The sequence below is a fragment of the Papio anubis genome, chromosome 1, assembly GCF_008728515.1.
Source record: "Papio anubis isolate 15944 chromosome 1, Panubis1.0, whole genome shotgun sequence".
Lineage (NCBI taxonomy): Eukaryota > Metazoa > Chordata > Mammalia > Primates > Cercopithecidae > Papio > Papio anubis.
In genome coordinates this window covers 87,950,175-87,977,220 of record NC_044976.1, presented here as the reverse complement: position 1 = coordinate 87,977,220, position 27,046 = coordinate 87,950,175, and the positions used below count along the sequence as shown (strand labels likewise).

The 27,046-nt window shown below is 40.0% G+C and overlaps 1 protein-coding gene and 1 long non-coding RNA gene across 3 annotated transcripts in view; one reads left to right on the top strand and one right to left on the bottom strand.

Moving 5' to 3' along the window:
* Positions 1-22,587, bottom strand: part of LRRC8C (leucine rich repeat containing 8 VRAC subunit C) — an 89,250-nt gene extending 66,663 nt beyond the window's left edge. The window contains exon 1 of one of the 2 annotated variants that reach the window (XM_021943821.2): positions 22,334-22,587. The gene's annotated coding sequence lies outside the window, so the exon portion shown is untranslated. The remainder of the gene's footprint in view (positions 1-22,333) is intronic. The other variant, XM_021943835.2, reaches the window with a different exon arrangement.
* LOC116268888 lies at positions 2,881-23,785 on the top strand. Its single transcript, XR_004176114.1, has 3 exons — positions 2,881-2,960; positions 3,067-3,175; positions 23,450-23,785. It is a non-coding gene; the product is annotated as an uncharacterized LOC116268888 (long non-coding RNA).
* The last annotated feature ends 3,261 nt before the right edge of the window (positions 23,786-27,046 follow it).

The window sequence follows — 27,046 nt, the reverse complement described above, 5'->3', positions numbered from 1 at the left end:
TAAGCGGCCACATTAATGTAAAAAATAAAAATCAAAGGAAGTCATCTCTACTCACCATTTTGTATAATATAATGAAATAGTTACAATGTATGTTTTATAGCCAGAAAGACCTAGGTTTGAAATCTAGCTCTGTGGCTACTAGCCTAGTGACTTTGGGCAGGTTATTTAACCTCTTTGAATCATGCACACTTGGAAAAGCAGCTGGCAGTCAGTGTGAAAATTGTCAACTACACTATTTAATTAAGAAAATATTTCCTGACTTCTTGCTTTTTAGAACAGTGTTTGTATTATTTAATAAACTTTGAATAAAAAAAAAGAAAATTACCTAGGCTTCTCTCTTGGGAATCTTCTGGATTCTGAAAAATCCAATTTACTGTATGTTCCACTATATCTGCTGTTCATAGAAAGTGCCTGACAGTACCCCCAAATTGTGGTGTCCTCTTGAAAACATTTGCTATTTTTTCCATTGCCTCAAGACAGGCCAATTCCTCCCAATCAATTATTTCTAACTCCATGTGTTACCTATGCTTGTTGCATGGATATATAGAAACAAAACTCTGTGAAATGCCAACCTGCCCCAATTCTTGAATTACATGCCTGGAAACCCAGAGGTCTCAAGTGAACACTTTCACTAGATTCCCCACTGACTATGAGACTCTTTGAGCTTACTCAGTACCTAGCATCTCTGGAGCATGACCCAATTTTTAAGAAAGCCTTGATAGCTAAGAGCAATAATGATAAAGTTAATGAACAGGTGCTTAAGAGCAAGGGCCCATCCCCACCCCACACTTGACAGGCAGTTAGACGTGATGATGTGGAGATCGCCAGCTTATGGAAGGGCTGTCCTCTGACCACTGCCATCCAGAAACACAGCTGCCTTTATAGGGTCTACAGGATGGTTAGCAGCTGAGGCTGAGGAAACTAGCTGCAATCTGTGGGATCAACATTTCCCCTCAAGGGAGAGTTCTTGGAAGGTGAGTCATATAATCTTCAGGAAAGGTCACTGAAAGAGCCCTCATGTTGAATCTTTGTTGTGAGCTACTACAATGTCCCTGTGCTCTTTGTACCTCTAGCTGTAAGATGGCAGCATGACAGTGAGAGACACAGCTGCTTGTTTTCCAGTATTCGGCCTCTCCTTCTTATGTAATAATAAAGTACATGTTCCAGCTCCCTTGAAGGCAGGTAGGGTGTGGAACTTAGTCCTAGCCAATGGCATATAACCAGAAAAGATATACTTAACTTGGAGTTGTGTCCTTAAATGAGCCTTCCATATACCTTCCTCCCCACCTCTGAGATGGGATGCAGGCTTAGTACTAATCATCTTCAACAGACAAGTAAGGGATACATGTTAGCAAGGGTAGAATACCAAGACATAAGGAGGCCAAGTCCTCGACACTAACAGATCCACATGACTATGTTAAGACTGTTATGAGAGAGAAAGAATGTCCTTTCTTCAAGTCACCATTGTGTATGGGGGGGGGGGGTGTGTGTGCACGTGCATGCGTGTGTACGTGCACGCGCGTGTGTGTGGAGAAGATGGAGAATCTCTCTGACAGCATTTGAACTCTTCACCTAACTCTTAGTCACACGGGCAGGGCTTTCCCACTGGAGTAGCTGAATGCATGTCACATGGAGGAGGGGGAGCATATTTTCCTGGTACACTGACTTTACTCAAATATTTGGATTTAAAAAAATACTGGCCCGGCCGATGGTGTATGCCTGTAATCCTAGCACTTTGGGAGGTCAAGGTGGGAGGATGGCTTGAGCTCAGGAGTTTGAAACCTATCTGGGCAACATATTAAGACCCTGTCTCTACAAAAAATTAAAATATTAGCCAGGTGTGGTGGTGCGTACCTGTAGTTCCAGCTACTTGGGGGGCTGAGATAGACTGCTTGAGCCCAGGGGCTTGAGGCTGCAGTTAGCTGTGATCATGCCACTGCACTCTAGCCTCTAGCCAGGGTGACAGAGCAAGACCTTCTCTCAAAAAAAAAAAAAAAGGAAAAAGGAAAAAGAAAATGTTACATTGAAACCAACAAACAAGGATATAGAATCAAAGGCAAAATTCTTGTGCTTTTAAAAAGTTAAAACAGAAGATACTAACAAAATTTTGATCCTTCAAGCAGAGTGCTTGAAACTCTACTCCCAGATTCCTGAAATACGCACAAAATCTGTTTTATGCTGATACAGGCACTGATGGAAAGCAAGAGGAGCAACAGTTGTAGAAAGAACCTTAGACTAAAAGTCCAATGTTCTAGAATCAACTCCACTTTTGACTACAATATATTGGGCAAGTCCTACTACCCTGATATCTTTACATTTTTACAACACTGCCACACCTGTATGTGTCCAATCAATACATTCTCTCTCTCTCTCTCTCTCTCTCTCTCTCTCTCTCTCTCACACACACACACACACACACACACACACCCCTAACTTTGGGTTGCATGGGGAATAAAGATAACTTAGATGTGCCCTTGAAAGGCAGTGAGATACTAGGAGTTGTAATTCTATCCAGGTTCAGTATACCTTATCTAAAATGCTTGGAATGAGAAGTGTTTTGAAGTTTTTCAAATTTTTGAATATTAGGATGATTATACTTACTGATTGAGCATCCCTAATCTGAAAATCTAAAACCAAAAATGTTGTAATGAACATTGCCTTTGAACAGCACATTGGCACTCAAAAAGTTTCGGATTGTGAAGCATTTCAGATTTTAGATTTTTGAATTTAGAACGCTCTATCTGTAGCACTGACATACCAGTGGAAGTCATACAACAAAAAGGCTGCTCATGACCTAATAACCCTATTGTGATGCACTTCAGTGGACAAGTTCTACAATTCACAAAGAACTCACAATCAGCTTTCTATGCCTCACTATTAAATATGATGGGATGGTTTGAATGTTTGCCTCCTAGAAAACTCATGTTGGAATTTAATTGCCATCATAATAGTATTAAGAGGTGAGATCTTTAAGAGTTGTTTAGGTCATGAGGGCTCTGCCCTCATGCTTGGATTAGTGTTACCTTAGGAGTGGATTTGCCCCCTCTGGCTCTTGCTCTCTTTTAGCTCTCTCTTTGCCATTCCACCATGTGATGCCTCTGCCATATGATAATGCTACAAGAAGGCCCTCGCCAGATGCCTGCACCTTGATATTGGAATTCTAGCCTTCAGAACTGTAAGCCCAAAATTTTACGTTCATTATAAATTATCCAGTCTTGGTATTCTTGGTATTCTTGTATTCAAAACAGACTAAGACATTTGAAGATACAGATATAGATCATCAGTCATTTGAGGAATGCCTCCAACTGAAAGACAGATATAAATAAGACAAACAATCAAAGGAACAAATAAAGACATTAAAACCAAAAGGAAAGCAGAGAGCAGGAGTTCACATTTAAAAACTTCCTAACTATAATTAATATTCTCAGAGAGCTAGCAGGAGATATTGTATTTATAAAATAAACACACTGGAAAAAAACTTGGAAATTAAAAATAAGATAATGAAAAAATCAATATAAGGTTAGATAACGTTGATGAAATAAATCTTAAAGTAGAAAAAAAAACAGATGGGGAAAAATAATATACAGACTCCGGATTCAATGTTTGAATAATGGAAATTAAAGAGTGAAAGGAGAAAATGAACACAGAGGTATCAAGAAGAGAGTGCAAGCAAATTTTCCCAAACTGTAGGACATGAGACTTCATATTAAAAAGGCTGACTAGCTGTGCGTGGTGGCTCATGCTTGTAATCCCAGCTACTCAAGAGGCTGAGGAAGGAGGATCACTTGGGCCTAGGAGTTCAAATCCAGTCTGGGCAATATAGCAGGACCTTGTCTCAAAAATAATAATAATAAATAAATAAAAGGCTTACTAAAGTGCTAGCACACAATGAATTAATAAAGACCCATACTCTCATGAACACTGGAGATAATGAGAAGATCCTAAAAGCTTGCAGAAGGCAGCAAACAGAGAGGGTAAAAGGGTGCATATAAAGAAACAAAAATCAGATCAGTATTACACTTTTTACCAACAATATGGTATTATTGTATGCTAGAAAATAGTTGTAAAAAGCCTTCAAATTCTTAGTGAAAGTGGTTGTCAATGTAGAGTTTAGCACCCAACCAAACTAACTTTCAAATTTGAGAATAGAATAGTGTATTTCAGACATAGAAGGATGCAGAAAATTTATTTTTATGTATTCTCTCCTTAAAAAGTATTGGGGAATATGAAGGCAGTAAGACATCCATCCCCTGAATTGAGACTTAAATATCCAGCTGCTGACTTGACATTTGCAACTGGATGTTTAGTAGACACTTATCTTTTTTTTGTATAAATTTAAAGGGTGCAAGTGCAATTTTGCTACATGGCTATACTGGGTAGTGGTGAAGTCTGGGATTTTAGTGTAACCATCACCTGAATAATGTGTATTATACTTATTTAGTAATTTCTCATCCCTTACCTGCCTCCCCACTTCTACCCTTCCAAGTCTCCAATGTCTATTATTCCACATGCTATGTCCATGTGTTCACATTATTTAGCTCCTACTTCTCAGTGAAAACATGCACTATTTGTCTGTTTCTGAGTTGCTTCACTTAAGAAAATGGCCTCCAGTTCTATCCACGTTCTATCATGTCTATCCATCAAAAGACATGATTTCATCCTTTTCCATGGCTGAATAATATTCCATTGTGTATATATACCACATTTTCTTTATCCAGTCATCCATTGATGGACACTTAGATTGATTCCATATCTTTGCTGTTATGAATGATGCTGCTATAAACACACGAGTGCAGGTAGCTTTTTGATATAATGATTTCTTTTCCTTTGGGTAGATACCTAGTAGTGATACTGCTGGATTGAAATTAACAAGTCCAAAATAATTCTTCATTTCACCCCAAATCTGCTATTTCCACAACCATCCATATTTCAGTTAATAGAAAATCCATCTTTGCAGTTCCTCTGGGTCAAAACCTTGGAGTCAATTTTTAACTTTTTTCTCTTACATTCAGGTCTATCCTGTCAGCAAAACCTGTAGGCTCAATCTTTAAAATCTATCTAGAATCTAACCAGTTCTCCCTACCTCTCCTGCTACAACCCAAGGCGCAAGCATGTCTCATTTGGTTTATTACAATAGGTTCCATCCTTGTCTCTTACAGTTAGTGTACTCTTTACCATTGCTTCTCACAGTGTGCCTTTTTGGGGAATCAGCGAGGTCAAAACTATTTTCACAAGAATACTAAACATTATTGGCCTTTTAAATTCATTTTCTTGTGAATGCACAGTGAAGCTTTCTAGAGGCTAAATGATAGATGACAGTGAACAGACTGCCAGACATTAAAGACATCTGCAAAAACTTAAACACTGACATCTTTTTGTTCTTTTGTTTTGGAAAATATAATTTCCAAAAATATGTTACTTGTGTTAGCATGCAGTGGAACTATTATTATTTTAAAATAAATAAATAAATAATCAAATTTACATTTCTGAGCTCTCATGGGTTAGAGCTCTTTGGAGTTTTCAATAATTCGAGTACAAATGCCCTGAAACCAAAAGGTTGGCTAATGATTGCTCTATACCACAGCCAGAGCGATCCTTTGAAAACTCAAGTCAGATTAAGAACCCTCTAATGGTTCCTCATGTCATTCAGAGTAGAGGTGGACACTTCATGAGCCTACAGCACCCTCTCTTAATAACCACTCTCCCCATTGCGCAGAGCCCTGCACCCACACTGGCCTTCTTGCTGTTCCTCCTTCATGCCAGGGGAACATATTTATATTTGCTGTCCCCTCTTCTCAGATCTCTCCTCCGCAGATATCTGCCTCTCCTCACCTCCTCCAGATCTTTGCCTTATGAGCTGTATTTTTAATTGTGTCCCTTTCCAGATGTTTATATAGTTGCAACAATTTCCCCCTTCTCCTGTGATATTGCGGCCCCATAACTTGCCACTTGTATATTTGTTTATCCTGTCCTTCTGTCATAGAAAGTAAGTCCTCTGGGAGAGTGGCTTTCTTTTTAATCCCTTAGAAAGCCAGTGGATCTGGTGATCTGCACCCAGTGTGGTCCTCTTTTATTTTTCCTTTGATCCACCACTGAGAGCCTTGTACCTAATGTGGTCTTAAATGATAATGCAAGACTGATCATAAGGGGTTATCTGACTAAACCTTCAGGCAAGACCACACTAAACCCATGATAGAGAGCCCCAACTCTGTTCTATTTTTAAGACATCCCAGAGACCCAGCCACTACGAAAATTTGTGAAAAGGTTGATTACTTGAAGCTTGAAAATTATTATTTTTAACCACCAAAATCTTTGTGCAGCAGGTTACACTTTTATCTCTTTCCAGAAGACATGCAAAATTGCTCTTCAGATTCAGTTAGAGACCTTTTCATACCCCTGGAAGTAATTACCAACTTTTTCCTGGAACCCATCTTAGCAGCAATATCTCAATTCCTTTCATCTTTCCCACATAGATCCTGTTTTCAATGCTCTAACCCACTCTCTGATGGTCTTCTGATTCTTTCCCCAGTGTTTTATCTTCATATTTCATTGTGTATCTAAATTCCAACAAGGTATGAGTTAGAGTGGCATCAAAAGATTCCTACAGTTTTACTTTTCTTTTACTGCACCCCAGCACTCCAGTGTATGCTTTTTAAAATATACTACATTGCCTTGAAAAAGAAAAATAGTCCCAAACCTGTTTGTGTGATATTACTTACAACTTCCTCTCAGAAAGAAATGAGTGCTCCTGATAAAATGCTTCAGTAGTTGATTCTCATGAACTTTAATGACACTAGTACTTATTTTGGGAAATCAGAAATGACCCATGCAGTTGACCAGTTGTCAACCAAGAATTTAGTGACCTTTAGCAAAATATTGTTTTCTTTTGATGTCAAATCTAGTGATTTTTCTAACCATTCTCTTTTACTACAAAATGTCCCTATCAAGAGCAAATCTCTGAATTAGCCTACTAACAAACTCCTCCCTTAGAGCAAGTTTAGTATAAAGCTTTAACACTAACAAGTAACTTGTCATAACAAGTAACTTGTCAATTTTTTAAAAAATGCAAGGATCGGCCGGGCGCGGTGGCTCAAGCCTGTAATCCCGGCACTTTGGGAGGCCAAGACGGGCGGATCACGAGGTCAGGAGATCGAGACCATCCTGGCCATAAACTCTTTCCTATAAACGGAGGGAAAGAAAATACTTAGGGTTTATAAATCATATGTGGTCTACGTTGCATATTCTTTCTTCTTTCTTTTTTTTTTTTGAGATGGAGTCTCACTCTGTTGCCCAGGCTGGAGTGCAGTGGCGCGATCTCGGCCCACTGCAAGCTCCGCCTCCCGGGTTCACGCCATTCTCCTGCCTCAGCCTCCTGAGTAGCTGGGACTACACGTGCCCGCCACCGCGCCCGGCTAATTTTTTGTACTTTCAGCAGAGACAGAGTTTAACCGTGTTAGCCAGGAAGGTCTCAATCTCCTGATCTCATGATCTGCCCGCCTCAGCCTCCCAAAGTATTGGGATTACAGGCGGGAGCCACTGCGCCCGGCCTATGTTGCATATTCTTTTTTAAAAATTTAAACAATTCTTAAAAAATAGAAAAGCCGATCTCAGCGAGTGGGCCATACCAAAACAGATTGCACTAACTCAAACTGCATGGGCCACAACTTGTCAATTCCTGTTGCAATGGTTCTCAGAACTCCCTTGGAGACTTGCTTACCTCAAGAGAAACAGAGTTACTGTCAGCCTCCGGACCAAGGTACTTCATGGCGTATATGCTATTGTTACCCATTGTGTTACGCTTCTTGATCGTTGGATTTTTTGTTTTTTTCTCAGATATGGCAATTTGAGCACTTGAATGTCAATGTCTAATGGCCATCTGAAGTGACTCCCACTCTACTGGGCTTAAAATGACTTGCCATCTAAGTTGAGAGCTTGGAGAGCTGTTTGAGCTCTAAGAAGTGGTTGAACTTGGGGTTAGAGTTAAAACAGGACTCTTCCCCCAGGGTGAAATCAGAGCAGTATTTGATATTGGAGGGATGTAAGTATGGAAGTGTAGAACCCAAAACTTTTGTTCCTGGAACCCATGTTCTAAGTTTGAGGATTTCCACCACCAGTGTTTTGTATTTGACACATTCCATGGCTTAACATTTATTATATTACTAAGAAACAACCAAAGCCCTTAAAAAGAACATTTAGGATAAACAAGTGTACATTGTTTCAAAAAGTATCCAAAACTTGGAAATGAGGGAAAGACAGAGCAATATATCCTCTCAATGTAATACTGAATAATTATTTAATTGGCTCACTCATGGATTATTTGGGGAAATATACTTTTTTTTTTTTAACTTGCTAATTTCTACTGATTAAATTCCAGTCTTGTAGATTTTTGGCTGGTAGAAAAGAAAACTCAAAACATTATGGGTTTTATTTCCCTGAAGGACATTACCTAGTTTTACATCTAGCAATGTTATTCTAACATTCCTTTCGAAAATAATTCCTTGAACACTCTTTGCACCAGTTTTGCCATCCTACTGGCTCCCTCATTTATGAGTTAAATAAATCTTTTACTGTTCATTCTATATTTAAGAGTCATGTTTAACTTTCTGAAAATTATCCTATGACAACATTCACAGAAATCTTAAGCTATTTTGTGTTTTGCCTGAAGTGGGTTTGTGTATATATTTGTATCGGTATTTACATTTGTCAAACAGTTAAAATTGTATCCTATAGGAATGGGTTCAGAGGTTTCCTGTACATTTGCCTGTATCTGTAAACAGTTATTTATAGCATTCTGTATTTTTGGTCAGTGAGTCCTTTGAGTACCTAGGACTCAACTAATAGAATGAGAGCTTCTCACTTGCTTAGAATGCCTCTGAAAGTTAAGAGGTCACAAAAGATTGTCCTGTGTTTTGAAGAACATCTCATTAAACAAATGAATTCACTTTGAAACAAAGAGAGGAGGGGAAATCTGCCTGGGTGATTTCACAGGTGTGTGACAAGAAAGAGTTAAAGGAAATTTCTGCCAAGTCTGGGTGACAGTGAATTAAAAGAATATCTCTAAATAGACCTAAACACATAGAATCTACAACCTGTCAAGATAGTTCCTCTGCCACCACCCTGGGCAAAAGAGTAGTGCCTGAAAGAATGTTTCAAGGAAAGGTGTTTTATTCACCTTCAGGAGGTAAAATAACTTTACTTCCTTCCAGAGAGAAATTAGCATGACTGTGAAGTCTTTCAAATAGACAGAGTTCACATTTTCTAGACAGAAGCTAATAGCAGTTATTTATATCTAGACTAAGAAAATCTTAGTATCTTTTCCTGGACACACCACAATAAGAGGGGAAAAATGCCCAGAAGGAATGTTTGGAGTTAATGGACGGTGTACAGGTCGCTAAGGATAAGGAACAAGAACAAGAAAAATGCAACTAGCTACCCTGTCAGCTTTCAGCATCTCTTTCTATATTTAACTAGAACTTTCAATCCAAAATGTAAAGAGATTTACTAGTGCTTTAATAGTACTTTGCAAACAACCCTGAATTAATTATATAAAATTTGAAGTTCAATTGATATTCCAGTAATGATTAATGCTTAGACAAATTAGTTTGTTAAACGTCATTAAAAAGACAGTTAAATGCCTTAGCACCGATTTTATTTTAGTTAGGGATAGGATGCAAAAATCATACCTCATTTACATCACAATGTCAAACACAGAGTTATCATATTACCCAGAAATTCTACTCCTAGGGGAATATCCAAAGGAATCGAAAACAAGTACTCAAATACATACACATGAATGTTCATAAAAAACAATTTACAAAAGCTAAAAGGTGAAAACAACCAAAATGCCCATTAACTGATGGATGGATAAACAAAATGTGGTATGTTGAGACTATGAAATATTATTTGACAAAGAAAAGAAGTGGGGCACTGATATATGCCATGACATTAACGAACCTTAAATATATGCTAAGTGAAAGAAGAAAAAAACACGTATTTTTGATACCACTTACATGAGCTGTCCAGAATAGGCAAATCTATTGTGACAAAAATAGAGTAATGACTGTTTAGAGGCTGGGAGAAGTAGAGGATGAGAAGCAGGGGTAATAGCTAATGCATAGATGTTACTTTTTGGGGTGATAAAAATGTTTTAAAATTAGATTATAGTGATAGTTACACAATCATATAATTATGTTAAAAGCTATTGAATTGTATACTGTAAACAAATATGTGGTTTGTATATTGTATCTCAATAAAGCTGTTAAAAATGTATTGTAGTTTGCACAATTCATTGATGTATTTTGGTTCACCCTATCTGTTCTCTGACACAATGTGTATTAAACTAGAAGATATTAACTTCCTTATATTTATCTCATAGGTCAGATGGTTGGTTATTATTTATACTAAAAATTTAAGACTGTAGATGTACCCAACAATGAATTATAACTAGTGTCTGTTCTTTAATGGTTGTAAATGTTAGGCAATGTTGCAATAATGTTAAATCATGGGATGTTGTATTTCTCTTATAGGCTTTGAATACGAACAGTAATTGTATTATTTTAAATGGTAATTTGAATTGTAATTTAAGATAATTAATTTTAAGACAGGGGTTAATATTAAAATTAGGAATTTAATGAATAGTCTTTGGCAAAATACTTACACAATAGTTTTCACCTACGTATTAGATTTATAAACATATTTTTGTTCTTCATAATATTCAAATAAGACTATAATCTTATTTCATAACATGCTTTATAAAATTAATTTTATTTATTTTTGAGACAGGATCTTGCTCTGTCACCCAGGTTGGAGTGCAGTGTTGCAAACATAGTTCACCACAGCCTCAGTCTCCTGGGCTCAAGCCATCCTCCTGCCTCAGCCTCCAGAGTAGCTGGAACCACAGGCATGAGCCACCATGCCCGGCTAACTTTTTTAATTTTTATTTTTTGTAGAGATGGGTCTCACCATGTTGCCCAGTCTGGTTTTGAACTCCTGGGCTCAAGTGATCCTCCCACTTTAGTAATTTTATTTTAAAAACTAACGTTTAACACCAAAAATTGTCACACACCATTGTTTGGCCTGTGTGATTTGTACGAAAAATAACACATATTGAGATAAAATTAATTTTTTTGAATTAGCTAAGTAGGATAGGTAACTGGTAACTCAAAAAGAAAAATTATTTTCCAGATGGCCTTTTCTAGAAATAAATCTGTAAAGTTATTTACTTACCATATATTGTACCCAGAGAGCAAAAGTTACATATTTTTTCTCACCCAACCCAAATGTGTTCTTTCAGAAGGGGCAAGTCAATTTTTTTCCAATCATTTTCTCTCTATTGTTCAGATTATATTATTTCTATCGATACATGTTTAAATTCTCTGCTCCTTACTTTGCTACCTCCAATTGCTGTTAAGCTCATCCAGTGGATTTTTCATTCTGGAATTTCTATTTTACTGTTTTTCATAATTTCCATTTCTTTGCTGAGAGTTCTCATCTGTTAATTCATTATGACTATATTTTCTTTTCACAATACTATAACAGCAGTTTTAAAATTATTATTTGCTAACTCTAACATTTGGATCATCTTGGAGTTAATTTCTATTGACTATACTTTGTCTTGATAATGAGTTACACATTTCCTGTGCATTTTCATGCCTACTAGTCTGATTTTATCCTGGATATTCTGGATGACATATTATGGAAGCTCTGTAGTCTATTATTTCCCTTTGAAAAGTACTAATTTTTAGCTTTAGCAGGCCATTAATTCGGTTATACTGAAACTAAACTGTCTTCTCTAAGGTGGGCAGCAGCTAAAATGTCTGCTCAAGCATTTTAGGCTTCCTGCTGCTCAGGGGTTTAGGCTTACACGGAGCCTAACTCCTCTCATGAGCATTTCTGGGGTCAGGCAAAGATCTGGTAAGAGTTTATATGCAGATTTGGGGGCAATCTCTTTTATGTGACTTTCCCCCCCTAGGATTTCCCCTTCACTTTCTAACCACAGAGCAAGGCTCAAACTCCACCTTCAGACTTTTCAAGTCAGTATGACTGCAGTGTCAGGTATGAGAGTTAGTAGCTGTAGACCATATGGACTGGGTACTGGTTTCAGGAGAAAAGCCATAATTTAAATCTCATGCAGTGGAGTCTCTTTCTGGCCAGGATCAGTTCCCCTCCATTTCTACTTGCTTTGGTTTCATTCCCATGCCTTTAAATAGTGGGGTTTTGTCTGGGCACTGTGGCTCATGCCTGTAATCTCAGCACTTTGGGAGGCCACAGCAGGTAGCGAGTGCAGGCAACATGGTAAAACCCTGTCTCTACTAAATATACAAAACATTAACCGGGTGCGGTGGCACGTGCCTGTAGTCTTAGCTGCTCAGGAAGCTGAGGTGGGAGAACTGCCTGAGCCTGGGAGGTGAAGGTTGCAGTGAGCGGAGATCATGCCCCTGCACTCCAGCCTGGGCAACAGAGCGAGACCCTGTCTCAAATAAATAAATAAACTAAATAAAAAACAGTGGGGTTTGATATTTTGGTCAGTTTATAATTGTTATAAACTCAGGAATTAATTGATACAAAGCTATCCCACCATTGATGTTTTATTTTTTGAGAGGTATTTGATAAGCCCCTGTTTTTCTTCTTAGATTATTATCTCTAATCCTTAATTTAGTAGGTTATTTCAGTGCATTTGTAGGCTATATTTTTTAAAAACTTGAAACAAAAAAATTGTAACTTAAACATCTCTGATCATTGGTTATGCCTACAGCTATATCACAATTCAAATGTTTGATTGGTATATTATCAAATAGTACCATATATGTCAGAAGCCCAGTTGTAGAGGGTGAGGGGCTATATTCCTCAGAATACTACACAGCATGAGCACATGCTCTAGAATTCTGGAACTCACAAAATTTCGAGTATTCTATCACTCTGAAGGAAAATATCCTGTATGAAATGACAACAGGAAAAGCTGTGACAAAAACTAGTGAATACCCAGGAGAACATAATAATCCTTTCAAAATGGAATTTCAAAGAGGTAAACATATAGAAACATAACTCATTTTTGTTAATGATCATTTAGATAAACTTTATTCTTACCATACTTAAAAGCAACACAACTTTTTGTAGATATGGAATCTACAATTCTCTATAAAATGAATCTGCTATTCTCTATAAAATGTGACATATCATGGAATCTGCTATCATGGAATCTGCAATTCTCTATAAAATGTGACATAAATAGGTTTGCCCAGTCCACAAAACTATGCAGAATGGCAGTCATTACTATACACATTGAGACCCTTTACTGTTCCTGGTAATGTAGCTATTTGTATAGGTTCATTAGTATGTCCTCCCAGCCGGACATGGCGGCTTATGTCTGTAACTCCAGCACTTCGTGAGGCAGAGCAGGTGGATTGCTTGACCTCAGGAGTTTGAGAACAGCTTGGGCCACATGATGAAACCCTGTTTCTACAAAAAATAGCCGGGTATGGCGGTGTGTGCCTGTGCTCCTAGCTACTCTGGACGGTGAGATAGTAGGATGGCTTGAGTCTTAGAGGTAGAGGTTGTAGTAAGCCAAGATGGTGCCATTGCACTCTGGCTAGGATGACAGAGCAAGGCCCTCTCTCAAAAACAAACAAACAACAAAAAAGAATAGAATATATCCTCCTTCCTACTGGTATATAATTGAATAAACCTTTTTGTTTGTTTGTTTGAGACGGAGTCTCACTCTGTTACCCAGGTCAGAGTGTAGTGGCGTGATCTCGGCTCACTGCAACCTCCGCCTCCCGGGTTCAAGTGATTTTCATGTCTCAGCCTCCCGAGTAGCTGGGATTACAGACGTGCACCAACATATCCAGTTAACTTTTGTATGTATGTATGTATGTATTTATTTTTTTGAGATGGAGTCCTGCTCTGTCGCCCGGGCTGGAGTGCAGTGGCATGATCTCAGCTCACTGCAACCTCCACCTCCTGGGTTTAAGCAATTCTCTGCCTCAGCCTCCTGAGTAGCTGGGATTACAGGTGTGTGCCACTATGCCTGGCTAAGTTTTATATTTTTAGTAGAGATGGGGTTTCACTATCTTGGCCAGGCTGGTCTTGAACTCCTGACCTCGTGATCCACCTACCTTGGCCTCTCAAAGTGCTGGGATTACAGGCGTGAACCACCGTGCCTGGCCAATTTTTATATTTTAGTAGAGGTGGGATTTCACCATGTTGGCCAGGCTGGTCTCAAACTCCTGACCTCAGGTGATTCACTTGCCTAGGCCTCCCAAAGTGCTGGGATTACAGGCAGGAGCCACCGTGCCCAGCCATGAATACACCTAATTTCTAACATGCTGTGCCCAAAGCGTCACATTTAGAGATAAATTCAGTTTGACATGAAAATCCTATTAAGGTATTAATGCTACACTACCTAAATTGTAGCAATGCACAGAACATCCTCCCGGATACTAGTCTGGTATCTACTCTATGGCCGACAGAATCTCAACTTTTTAGGCAGTAAGGAATGTAACTATCTAGCAGGGTAAGAATCTGAGGAGGGTAAAATGGGTCATCAAGAAAATAGGGATACTACAGTTACAAGTACTAGAGGCAAAATCTGATGGAGATAAATTAGATACTCTCTGAGTTCTGGCCTTGGAGTAGACAAGCTGAGAGGAAAGTACTATAAAAAGTACTTCTAGTGTGAAAGAAGCAATAAAAAACACAACTTCAAGGATTTTACAAAGCTTCCACAAAGATGTTAACTCACTGGCCTTACTGGTTGTGCAATATCATATGGCAGCAAATGCGCTGATCACACAAAAAGATCGTTTAAATGAATTAATAAGCTCCTCTTGCGGGACCTTTTAAAACAAAGCATGCTAAGTAGAACAGAACACAGAAATATAGAAGCCCTACTTTATATCTATATAAGTAGATAACACTGACACTATGTTAGTTTAGATTATGCTTCGAAAATCTTCCCTGCCATAGAAAACCAGTTCAAAGTATTATCAGTGTTTATATAAATAGTGCTTGTAACTGTGACTCTGGATGTAAAGTGTAAATAAGGAATCCTAAAATCCTTATTTTAGGATTAACTCCTAAAAGTTAACGAGTAGGTAACAAATTCAATGACCCTAACGCAAAAACGTAAAAGGATAGACTTTTCCTTGACCAAGACAGACCTGCAAAGACTGTCTAAATTGAGTGACTATTAAAAAAAAAAAAAAAGTTCCTAACTCGATCAGGAACAGAACCTATTTGTGAGGTGGAATTCACAATCTCCTTCTATGAAGAAACACATATTCCTAATAATTAAGCAATTTTCTGATTAAGTTTAATAGGGAAACATTTGTTCTTAGAAACCAGCTACCTAGCCATCCAGTCAAATTGTTAGGTGTCAGTGAAAAGTCTAGTGACCTTGAACCCACATTTTTTTTAAAATCTAGGTTAGCTATATCTGACCATTCACTTTTCTTATCAAATGTCCCCAAGAATGAATTTTTGAATCCATCTACTACAAATATTTTACATATAAGACAAATAAAATTTTAACACATGCTCAGAAATTATTTGTCCAAAAGGTTTTTCTAACAGTTTAGTAGTTCCGCATTTCCATCCCCTTAGGAATAATCTTACTTTTGCTCTAATCGCATGTTGTCTTCCTTTATCTTACATTATATTAACATATTTATTCAGCAAATATTTATTAAACCTTTGCTCCATGTCATACACTATTCTAAATACTGGAAACTACAGTAACAAATTTAACAAAATAAATACAAATGTAGTATATTTACGTCATTTGCTTAGTTTTATTCAATGTACCACCCTGTGCTTCCCTTAAATGAATTTAATTGCTTGTCTTTGATTATTTCCTTTCATTTTAATTTTATATATTTTATTTTGCCAAACTCATTTCAAATTCTTGCTTCAAAATCAAGGCACTCTATACACCACAAAGTCACTTATATAAATATGACCTGCATGTTTTCTATTATGCCATCCAGATCCTCAGACAAAATTCTAAAACACCCAACTCATCCAAACCCAGACATACCTCCAGCTGCTACTTCCTCCGTTGATAACTACTTTCTGGTCACAGTTATCCACATAGCAGTGCCATAACTAGAAAGTTATGTGTGCTGGATGGTATCTCCTAACTTTACTGATAAGCATATTATACTGAACCTTGCTAATATCAAGAGATAATATAAATTAGCCTGACAATGTTTTGCTAATGAAGCCATTTTCATAGTAATTTCTCTACAGTAGTTTCCCAGAAGTTAGATTTATAGGGTATATCTTTCATATTAAAAAGATATTTGAGCCAGTTTCTAGTTTTCATAAATCTCTAAGATATTTGAAAAAGACAAGTTAGTAATTTTTGTTGATTTTGATAAGTTCTTAAAATACATAAGGAGAGGCTGGGTGCAGTGGCTCATGCCTGCAATCCCAGCACTTTGGGGAGCTGAGGCGGGTAGATCATGGGGTCAGGAGTTCGAGACCAGCCTGGCCAAGATGGTGAAACCTTGTCTCTACTAAAAATACAAAAATTGGCTGGGTGCAGTGGCAGGCGCTTGTAATCCCAGCTATTCGGGAGACTGAGGCAGGAGAATCACTTGAAGCCAGGAGGCAGAGGTTGCAGTGAGCTGAGATCATGCTACTGCACTCCAGCCTGGAGACAGAGTAAGACTCCGTCTCAAAAAAAAATAAATAAATAAAATTACAGTTTAAAACATAAATTCTCTAATAGAGACAAACCAATTTATACTCATACAATTGATCAGTCAAAAGAATGAATAATACCACAGCATTCCAGCATAACAGAAATATATAAAGGATGTTGAATGTCTGAAGTTTAGGGAGGGCTTCCCTTCCAGGAAATAAAAGGATGCAGGTAGGGGAGGATTTGAGAGACAACTTTATGAATTTAATAATTTTGTCAATGTAAAATTGGGACTAGAAACCTTACATTTTTACATATAAATTTCAGTTGAAGGGTCAATAAAGTATGCTTTATTTGCAAAAAAAGTAATCTAGTTCCAGAGGACGTGTAAATTAAGGTATTGTATATATTCATACAAAAAATACATAGATATGTTGACTATTTTTCATGTCTTTAAGTTTTATATGGCTCTTTTGTGATTTTAAACATCATATAGAATCATGCTACACCATGTGTTCTCAATGCGGGGACAATCTTGCCCCTAGGAAAAATTGGTTGAGGTGAAGGCGGGGTAACAAAACCTTAAATAATGGTTTGTGATCCACCAAAGAGTCACAGTTCATAAACACAGTGTATCTCTGTTGTTACAACTTACGGAAAAAGGGTTCACAGACTGAGGTTAATAATCAAAAAAAGGTTGAGAAATGAAATCAGCTCCACTATGTTCTCTCTAGTGTTTCCGGCCCTAAGATGGATTTTTGTTTTAGACAAACTAATTTCTTTCTTGTTTTACCTTCACAACATCTTCTGGTATGGAAAGAGCTTTTATTCTTCTGAGTCCTTAGAAAGGTTCTTTAAAGAACATATAGCTCTTCTGGATTTCTTTGACTCAAAATACTTTGGTCATCTGGAACATTTTCAGTTACTTCCCTAAGCTTTACCATATTTTTCTTAAAATTGATTTTTTGATTTTGCCAATTCTTCCTTTTCTTCTCTGAATTCTATTTTCTGAACCCATATCACTTTGTCTCTATCAATTAACATTCGGTTAGATACACCAAATGTTAGACTTACAACCATATTTTAAAAGAACACCCATCCAATACTAGAAAATGATCCTAAATTCATTCCTCAAATTTGTGATGGTATGTTATACTCCTAAGTAGATAGTCTGGGGTTTTGTGTTTTATACCTGATATTGGAAAAGAGCTTAGACATTCTCTATCTTGTAATCATTAGGAAATTTTCAATATATTCCTGCCAAACTATGTATTTCAAACAAAGTTCTGAGATTACACTCTCGTCGCTCTGTGCTGGCCCTCGAGCAAGTGGGAGTCTGTTGCTGCGCTAGATATCCAAGGCGACATTAGTTTCTCTTTCTTGCCCATCTTGACCCCACAGTCTCTTTTCTACTTTTACAGTCCAAGAATGACCAATATCTAGCAGGCCTCAGTCATAAAGTATTATAGTTATGCTTCATTTATTTTACCTCTTCCATTTTATTTTTCTACCCCTCATATGTATAGTGAGTCATATTCAGAGTGGGTCTTCTGCTTGTGCTAATTCTCTCTCTGAAGGCCACTTCTGGTTGTAGCCTCCACACTGTGCCATGCTGAGTTTTATTTTCAATGAAAGTGGTCTGAAATCCTCCTTGCTCATTATCTCAACCTCTTCTCTGAGGTAGGTGTTCCTTCCCCTCAAGTACATTTTATTCTTAAAGAAGTACATTTGGACCATGACCCATCTAAACTACCAAACTACTCAAATACGGTTGACATGCTCAGTATATTTGCAACTTAATGAGGTTATATTACCATGGAAGCAATTTATTAACGAAACATAGCTATTTTACATGGTACCTAATGTCCAAGGCTTTGTTTAAGAATGATAGCTTTCCAGCAAATGTAATACCAATTAAACTAGTGGAGAAGCCTGGCTTGAACAAGTCTCAAGATAACAAAGAAGGTGCCACTAACAATTTGGGTGTCTTTCCTACTTACTGTAAGGATCTAAGAATATCCGATTTGTCTCTCATTCAGGAAATAGAAACCATCTGTGTATTATCCCAAGCAAAAATATAAAGAAATTTTTAAAAATCCCTGACACCAAAGAGTTTAAAGTCTTTCAAATGTATTACCTGGAAAAATAACAATTTTTTAAAAAAAATTTAAAAAGCGTTAGGAGTGGGCTGGGTGCAGTGGCTCATGCCTGTAATCCCAGCACTTTTGGAGGCGTACGTGTTGTCTGAATTATAAGTGAACTGACAAGGATCTGGAGGGAAACAGGCAGGCTCATGAGGGAGGTAGCTTTTATGCTGAGCCTTGTAGGAGATGCAGAATTGCAGCTGTTGGAGACTTGGTCAAGGGTGAGGTGTGTGGTGGGGAGAGACTGGCATTGTCATGGTACCCTGAGTGATATACAAGGCTAAGAGATCAGGAGAGGCAGAAAACAGGAAAGTATGTTTGCCAAAAAATACAAATTCTGATCCATTGACATATTGTTAGTAAAGTAAAAATAAAATAAAATAAAATAAAAGAGTAAGAACAAAGGAAAAACTACAGAATGTGAATACATGTTTCTGACTCAAGACAACAAAAAAGGATGTGATTCAAAAGTTAAAGATGCTAAGAATCAGATTACACGTTTGTATAATCATATAAAGAGTGAATCACTGATAGCAATGAGTAATCACTACATGCATGTAAAATATACATAAAGTGAAATACAGCAGAAATTTCTACCAGTGCTACGATACACTGGTGTTAATCTTTACTGAGCACCTACTGGGTGACAGAAGCTGTCCTTTACATGCACTATTACAAGTAATCCGTACAGTGATCCAGCTAAGGAGGCTTTATTAACCCCATTATACAAGAGGAAACCAGGGTTCAAAGAAGTTGAATAATCTGAGCTCATTTGCACTCCTACTGCGCAGTAGAGTCCGAATTTGATAGCAGCTTTTTCTGGAGGCCATTCTCTTTACTCCATGCCAAACTAGAATGATTTATAGTTCAAAAGGAATCAAGTAGATTCAAGGATACCTCCATGGTTATGTAACCCTCATTAGTTGTAATATGCTTTCATGAGTGATCTGGAATTGGAGATACAGCCAACACTCCAGAAATGAAGTATAAAATCTTGGGAGTGTGTTACAGCCCATGAGACCATCATTGTCATGTCAGTGATAATAGCTGATGGGCAGGAATAAATTGTCCGTTAAGGTTAAGCTCTGGATCAGTCATTTAATAGAAATCAGTGGCAAGAACATGGGTTTTAGAAACAGATGGCCTTGATTCAGAATTGGAATTCTGTTATACGGAAAATGCTGGGCAGAAAACTTTACAATCTCTGTTTCCTCATATAGTCATTATGGTGAGTTAACAAAAAATTTATATAGAAAAAATAAGCAGCTTTGAATAATTTTTTTAAAAAGTATATCATTAAGACTAAGGAGGCTTGACTTCATTCAGGCACTAACTTAGCTGTATAGTCTTTGGCCAAGTCAGAAACTCTGAACTTCCTTTTTTGTAAAATGTAGATGGTACCATCTACCTTAGGGGTTCGTTGTAAGAACCTGAGATAATGTGTATTAGGTATCTAGCATGCAGCTACATTATGTTATAGAAATGTACCATATTAAATCGTTAACACAATTCTTGGCAAAATATAGTTTCCACCTCATTTCATCTGAAACCTGGCTTGCTCTATTATAATGTTATAGGTGACTATAACTTAATAATACTATAGACTATTAAAAATCATAACAAATTGGTAAAAATTGAACACCTGGGAGTTAAACATATTTCTAACTTTGTATTGTTTTTTAAAAGATAAACTTCATGGAAATAAAGTGCAGCATTTTCATTCATTTATCTTACAGCTCCGAACGCATTATTTTCACTAAAAGCATTCCCTTTTAAAAACACATTTCACTAAAGTGCTTAATCTGAGAAATAATAGATTAGTACTATTAATAAAGGCTTGATTTTATTAATAAGAAAATTGTTAAATATGCTTGGTATCTCTGATACAATTCTTGGGTTGATGAGTCCGGTCTGTGGCCAACCTATTAAGTGAACCATGGCAAATATCCATCTTTGCAAAACTGCCCTACATCCCCCTCAAAGGCAACAAACTGACCCGAAGACAGAATTTGTTAATCACTCCAGAGGAAAGCAAACCAATAGCCCTGGCCTTCCCTATTAAAGCGAGTCATAAGAAATACAAATATCCTAGACTAAAGCTGTATACATTTAATGTTTGTTTACACACTTAACACATTGTTTATGAATTGAGCAAGTTTTGTGCAGTTTGGATTATGTTTTGGGTTTTCAACAAATTATTTAAAAATAAACAGAATGTATAAATGTATAAAAATGATTGGCTCTCGCCAGAGAGATTTTGTAGCGTTGTGCTAACCAAGAGGACTACTCCACTTTTACTCCTTTTTCGTCTAAATGACATCTTAATGACCTGCCCACGCTGAAGCCTCATCCATGCTTTGGGAAACCACCACATACCTGTCGGGAAATGTGACTGTTGGTTAAGGCTACATTTCTCACACTACCGCGAAAGAAGTATGTGACTTAAATAGGGCCGTAATTTCCTTTACCTATTCCTTCTCTCAAAGGCTGCTTTAAATGGAGGTAATTCAAGCCTCCCCGTGCCAAACGCCGGCACTCCCACAAAGATGGATTGGTTCTTATTTTTTACTGTAAGGAGGATGGGAACCTGAAAATGTTTCCTAACGTTTGCTGAAGCTTTAACATGCTTAAGGAATTTGAAACCAAGGCAAGTTTGGCCGTAACACTCCGAAATATCCGCATGAGGATGCGGGCTAGGTGTCCGGCTATCGCAAAACTACGGAGGATGCAAGGTTTGGAAGAAACTGTTTGGACTTTGCTGTTTGGAAGAAACCGGGCAGGCGTGGGGGGTTGGGGAGGGAAGAACTGGCTGAGGGAGAAAAGAAAGGCATTCGCGTCCACAGAACACATCCTAACGCTCCTGAGTTGCTAACTCCATCCCTAATCATCTCGTTGGTGAAACCAGCTGGAAAGGGAAAGATTAGCGAGCCTCGGCGTGGGATGAAGGCAGCGGTCTTGGCCTCAACCGCTGGCCTAGACACCTGGCTTCTGGGGCCCGCCCGATCGAGCTGAACCCCCTCCCCTTCAGTCCTGCAGGTGAGCACACGGTGCTCTCACGTTTCTTCGAGAAACCTTCCAATTCCTCCACCTCCCCAAAAGTGCTAACTTCAAGGGTTCGGAGGTGGCAGGGGGGTGGCAGACCGGAAAGGACAGGCCCCGGGGTCTCAGGGATTTTCGAGGTAGGAAAGAACGACGATCGCCCCGGCCACGGATGCATTTTCCCTCGCGGACAGCCCCCCGCCCCCGTGCCCAGTCTGCACGACCTGCCGCGGCCGCGCGGCGCTGGGCGCCGGGCTGGGGTCCTCGCGCGGCCGCCGGGGCTAGCGTGGATTGGGTGGGGTAGGGGTTGGCGGGCTCCTGAGCCGCAGTAGCGGATGGTTCCCGGCACCACACGCCGGGCGGGCAACCACATTCTGACTGAGAGCCGGGGGGAGGCAGGGACGCGAGTGAGGCGGGGCGAGTCCTGGTGCGGCGCGCCCGGCAGACCCAGCGGGTGGCCCTCTGCGGGCTGCCCCTCTCCATCCCTCCGCGGATCCCCCGCCCTTACCTCCTGGCGCGAGGGTGTCGGCTGCAGAGGGTCCTAGGGAGCAGCGAGCTGCCTGGGGGTCGGGCTCAGCGGCTGCCAGCGACGGCGGGGTCTCTCGCGGGACCGCTGCTCATGGCTTGTAGCGCCAGAGCACTGCAGCCGCGGCCACGGCGGCGCCCTCCTCCTCGTTCTCTTCGCGGGCTTCCAGCCGGGACGCAGCTAACGCCCCAGCCCCGCAAGCCCTCCTCCCCTCCGCCTCCCCGGCCGCGGACGGAGCCGCCTCCAGCACCGCCCCGCGCGCAGCTGGGCCAGCGGCAGCCAGCGCCGCCCAGCGCCCGGCCCTGGGGTCGCTACCGCCAGCCGAGTCGACTCCGCGGTGCCAGCCCCGCTGTGACGCAGGCCGCGCTGCCCGGGAACTTCCTCCCCTGCAGAGACCACCCCGCGCCCAGGACCCGCCAGCGAGGGCTGCCGCCCGCCGCCGGGGGCTTTCTCCAGGACTGGGAGAGAAATCCTGTCTCCGCTTCGCGACGCGGCCACTCCCACCCCTGAGACGCCCACCTGGCGGGCTCTGCGTGGGGGGATTCGGCTGCGTTTAATACCACCTCCACCACTCATCCCTAACAATTCGCGGAAAACCACAGGCGGCTGTGCGCGCAGCGTCGGCTCAGCCACCGCAGCTCCTCCCCCGGGGTAAGTTACAGGGGAGCAGCCACCACTAAAAATAGCCCTTCTGGGAACTCCTCCGAAGGCCGGGGTCAGGATGAAGATAACCCCTCCACAGGAGAAGCGAAGGCCTCCTAAAAGAAGGGTGGGGAGGGGACGGTGGGATACACTGAGGGAGATGGAGAAGGAGAAAAGCAAAACCCAATATCCTTGGATCACGAAGCTCTTGAGCCCCTTGACAACCATGTCTCCTTTCAGGCCGGAATCCCCAACTGCACCGCCCCTGCAAGACGGGCTAAGCGGCAGATTCCGGGGAGATTCAGTTGGAATGCCCCGCCTACAGCTCCCGCATAAAGGAGTTGACGGTGCACAGCAAAACCACCTGTTATTTAGCGAGTATGGGGGGAGGGGTTCTCCCTCATTGATTGATCTGAACTGTGCTTTTCTTCTCCCCGTTTTCCTACCCAATTTCAGGATGAAAAAGCGAACTCTGACGTCTTGAAAGCTGGCAGCTCTCTGTATGGAAAATCTCTTCCCAGTGAAAAAATGTACAGACAAGATTACTAAGTAACACAGTCTTCTGGGAATGCCTTATCAATGCTAGCTATTTGAAGAGCACCCAAAGTCAAACTAGTGCTCCGCACTGGCAGTCTGGAAAAGACAGATGTATGTGAGTAGAGAAACTGATAGACAACTAGTCGCTGACCAGTTGGCCTGTTTTCATACTACAAGCCTTCAGAAAGCAGTCGCCTCCTTTTACTATGTTTCTATTTCTAAACCAAAATGAAAAGGATATTTGTTCAAAAGATATTCTCTTGGGCTTTACATTGCTTTCCCCCTGCTCACTCAGCAAAATCCTACGCTTTTTTTCCAATTCCAGTGCTGCTGTTGGGTGTCCTTCCCAGAAGACAATCTTAAATTCTCTTAGGCCTTACGAGCTGAATCTAACACCAGTCTTAATTAACCTAGAACAAGACAAAAATTTAGGTCGGGGCTTACCTCCAAGTCAGCAGGTGGGAAAAATTCCTAGAGAGTCTCGGGGAAAAAGGCAAAGGCTAACTTTAGCAATTTGCTTAAAAACAAACAAACAAAAAAATATTCAAGTACCTTGTAAGTCACCAGGGTAGATGCAGCAATACTCTCTAAGGTAGTTTTACCTCTTCAATTCTCTTACCTTACCTGAATTTAAACACAGTGAGGCTCTGACCTTACCTGAATTTAAACACAGAAGTACCAAGGTTACAACCCTCCTGTGGAGGGCCTTATTCTGCAAGGGCTCTCTAATACACTTCTGGCTTTGTACCATTGGCACCTGACCACAAGCTTAGGCATCCCTGAAATGTTCCCTTGCTACCCAGTGTCAAGGAACCATTGAACCTTAGACTTTGTACTCAGGTGAACCAGGATTAAATCCCTGCTCTTCCAGTTTAAACTTAGGAAATTTACTGTTCTTTTTACCTGCCCCCTCCCCCCGACCCACATCTCCTTATCATCAGTATAGGTATAGTAGTACAGGGTGCTGTGAGAATTAGCTAATATGCTCAAATCACCAAGAACAGTGCCAAGCACTTTGTAAGTAGTCAGTAAATGAGAGCTACTATTGTACTTACTACTCTTCATCGAAAGCAAAATAACCAGGAATAGCAAAAAGGTTTGGAAACCTGGGATCTGAATCCCCTGCAAGTTGAGTCCACCCCAAGTTGCTTTATTGCAATACTTTTGGCTACTCTGTGTCTGCCTTCTAATTGGATCAACTGGGTAGTTTTTCACGTGTAGGCAGGTAATTCACATGCACGTTAATGCTTGAAAGCCACTAGTCTAAAAACTATGCTACACTGCTTAGTTCACTTTTTCTTATTTTGTAGCATGTAAACCTTAAATCTAGTCATCTCATCTCAGTCCATCTAATTCACATCAACATCCACACTTAGCAAGCTCTCTGTAAAGGACTGGGAGAATTAGCAATCAGTCAACTTGAGGGAGGGTCTTAAATAAGTACAAGGCTTATTCTCTGACTTCAGGGTGTTCATAGTTCATGGGAGAGGGAATCACGCATACACACAAACCAGAATAAACCATTTTGAAGTAAATGTGCTTAAAGTTCAGCACATCTCCAGAAAGGAGAGGGTACTGTGAGCTAGATGAACTGGGTACACAGTCTCTGTCTTACCTTTCACTTTATACCCAATTCTTTAGGCTAAATTTTGACATTCTAATTGGACTTCCAGAGTGAGTAGTTCCAACACTAAAGACTCTACGTAATTACCAGATAACCATGTACAGGTTGGTGATAGGAGCAGAAGTAGATATTTCTGGGCCGTGTGGGGCTGTGGTAAGGGATTTGTAATGAAATAGGTCTGGGCTTAACTCTTGCATTGCTAGCTGTGAACTTCAGTTTCCTCATCCGTCTATTGGAATATAGCTACCTTTTAGGGTTGTGGTGAGACTTAGAATATCTGTAACCCCTCTAGTGGGTTGTATGATAACAGCAATTATATTGTTGTTTTGTTGTTAGCTGTAAGAAAACTGAGGCTGTGTTGAGTTATTCCTTGAAGGCATAATTAATTAATTAATTAATTAATTCTGAGACAGAGTCTCACTCTGTGTGAACTCCACTCACTGCAACCTTCACCTTCCAGGTTCAAGCAATTCTGCCTGCCTCATCCTCCTGAGTAGCTGGGATTAACAGGTACCCACCACCATGCCCAGCTAATTTTTTTTTTTTTTTTTAGTAGGGATGGGTTTTCACCATGTTGGCCAGGCTGACCTCAGGTGATCCACCCGCCTTGGCCTCCCAAAATGCTGGGATTATAGGCATGAGCCACCAGGCCCAGCCTGAAGGCATAATTTAAAAGTCACCTTCTCTATGAAGCCTCCACAGTTTCTAGGCAAGTGTAACCCTTCCTTGTGTGACCACAGCACTTACCATGGTATGCTCTCATTTGTCTCTTTACATGCTTCTTCACTACAGAGTCTGGGAGCCTCTCCAGGGCAGGGCTGTATCTTAATTCACTTTTATGTCTATTATTGACACCCTGCACAGGACCTGATATTAAATATTGAAATAATGAGTTTTTAAATGTCTCAATTTCTTGCATTGGTTCTGACTTTCAATATAACTCTTACTATTCTACAGGCGCTAAAACCTGAACCCTTTAGCTCATAAATAATTCATACTAAATTTATGTATTATGTATATGTATCTGCTTAAACCCTGATGATGTCAATGCTGGGATTATTCTTTCAGACCAACCTGCTATTCTTGTTTTGTTTTACATTTGATTTCAGTTGATCCTGCCTGGTAAGAGTGCAAGTAAAATCTACATTCTAAACCAAAACCACCAGCAGGATTTTACGCTGCATTCTCTATCCATCCCGTGCCCATCTGCTCCCCAGACCATTTCTGAGCTTTGTGGGAAGAAACTGAGCTAAAAGAAAACGTTGTTGTTTTAAGTTCCAGCTGTTTACACTGTTGCAACCATTAGCACTTTCTGAATTAATACCTGCAAGATAAATGCTACCTTAAGCAATAGTTTTGAAATCCTTGACTCTATGCCATTAAAAATGCTAAGACAGGGAAAAATGAAACCTTCCCTAGAAAATGTCTTTTGCCCAAAAAGTTGCCTGAGAGGTAATGTTGTCAAATGTGGACTTTACCCCAAAATGGTAGTTGAATTTGTACCAGAGGAGAGGGTGGTCTATTGGGGCTAAAAATGATACCCCAAAGTGAAGGACTTAAAAGCAGCCTCAGAAGCAAAGTCTCTGTCTAGCTTTTTCCTGCCCTCCTGTCTCTCACTCTCATTCTCCCTTAAAGGAAGCCATAGAAACTGGAATCCTTCTTGCCCGAGGCGGACCATATAAACCAGAACCTTTTCCCCAAAACCAGCCTGAAAGCCTAAAAATTTTACTCTAATCTTCTCATTCCCTTCCCTTTCTCTTTCTTGCTAACCGCTGGCCATAAAGAAATGAAGACCCTCATTCTAGGGGGGTCCTACCCCATACCTGGGAGGAAGGAATGTCATATAGAAAGGCCAAGAAGAAATCTGGACAGGCCTTGCTGGGTTTCCCCAG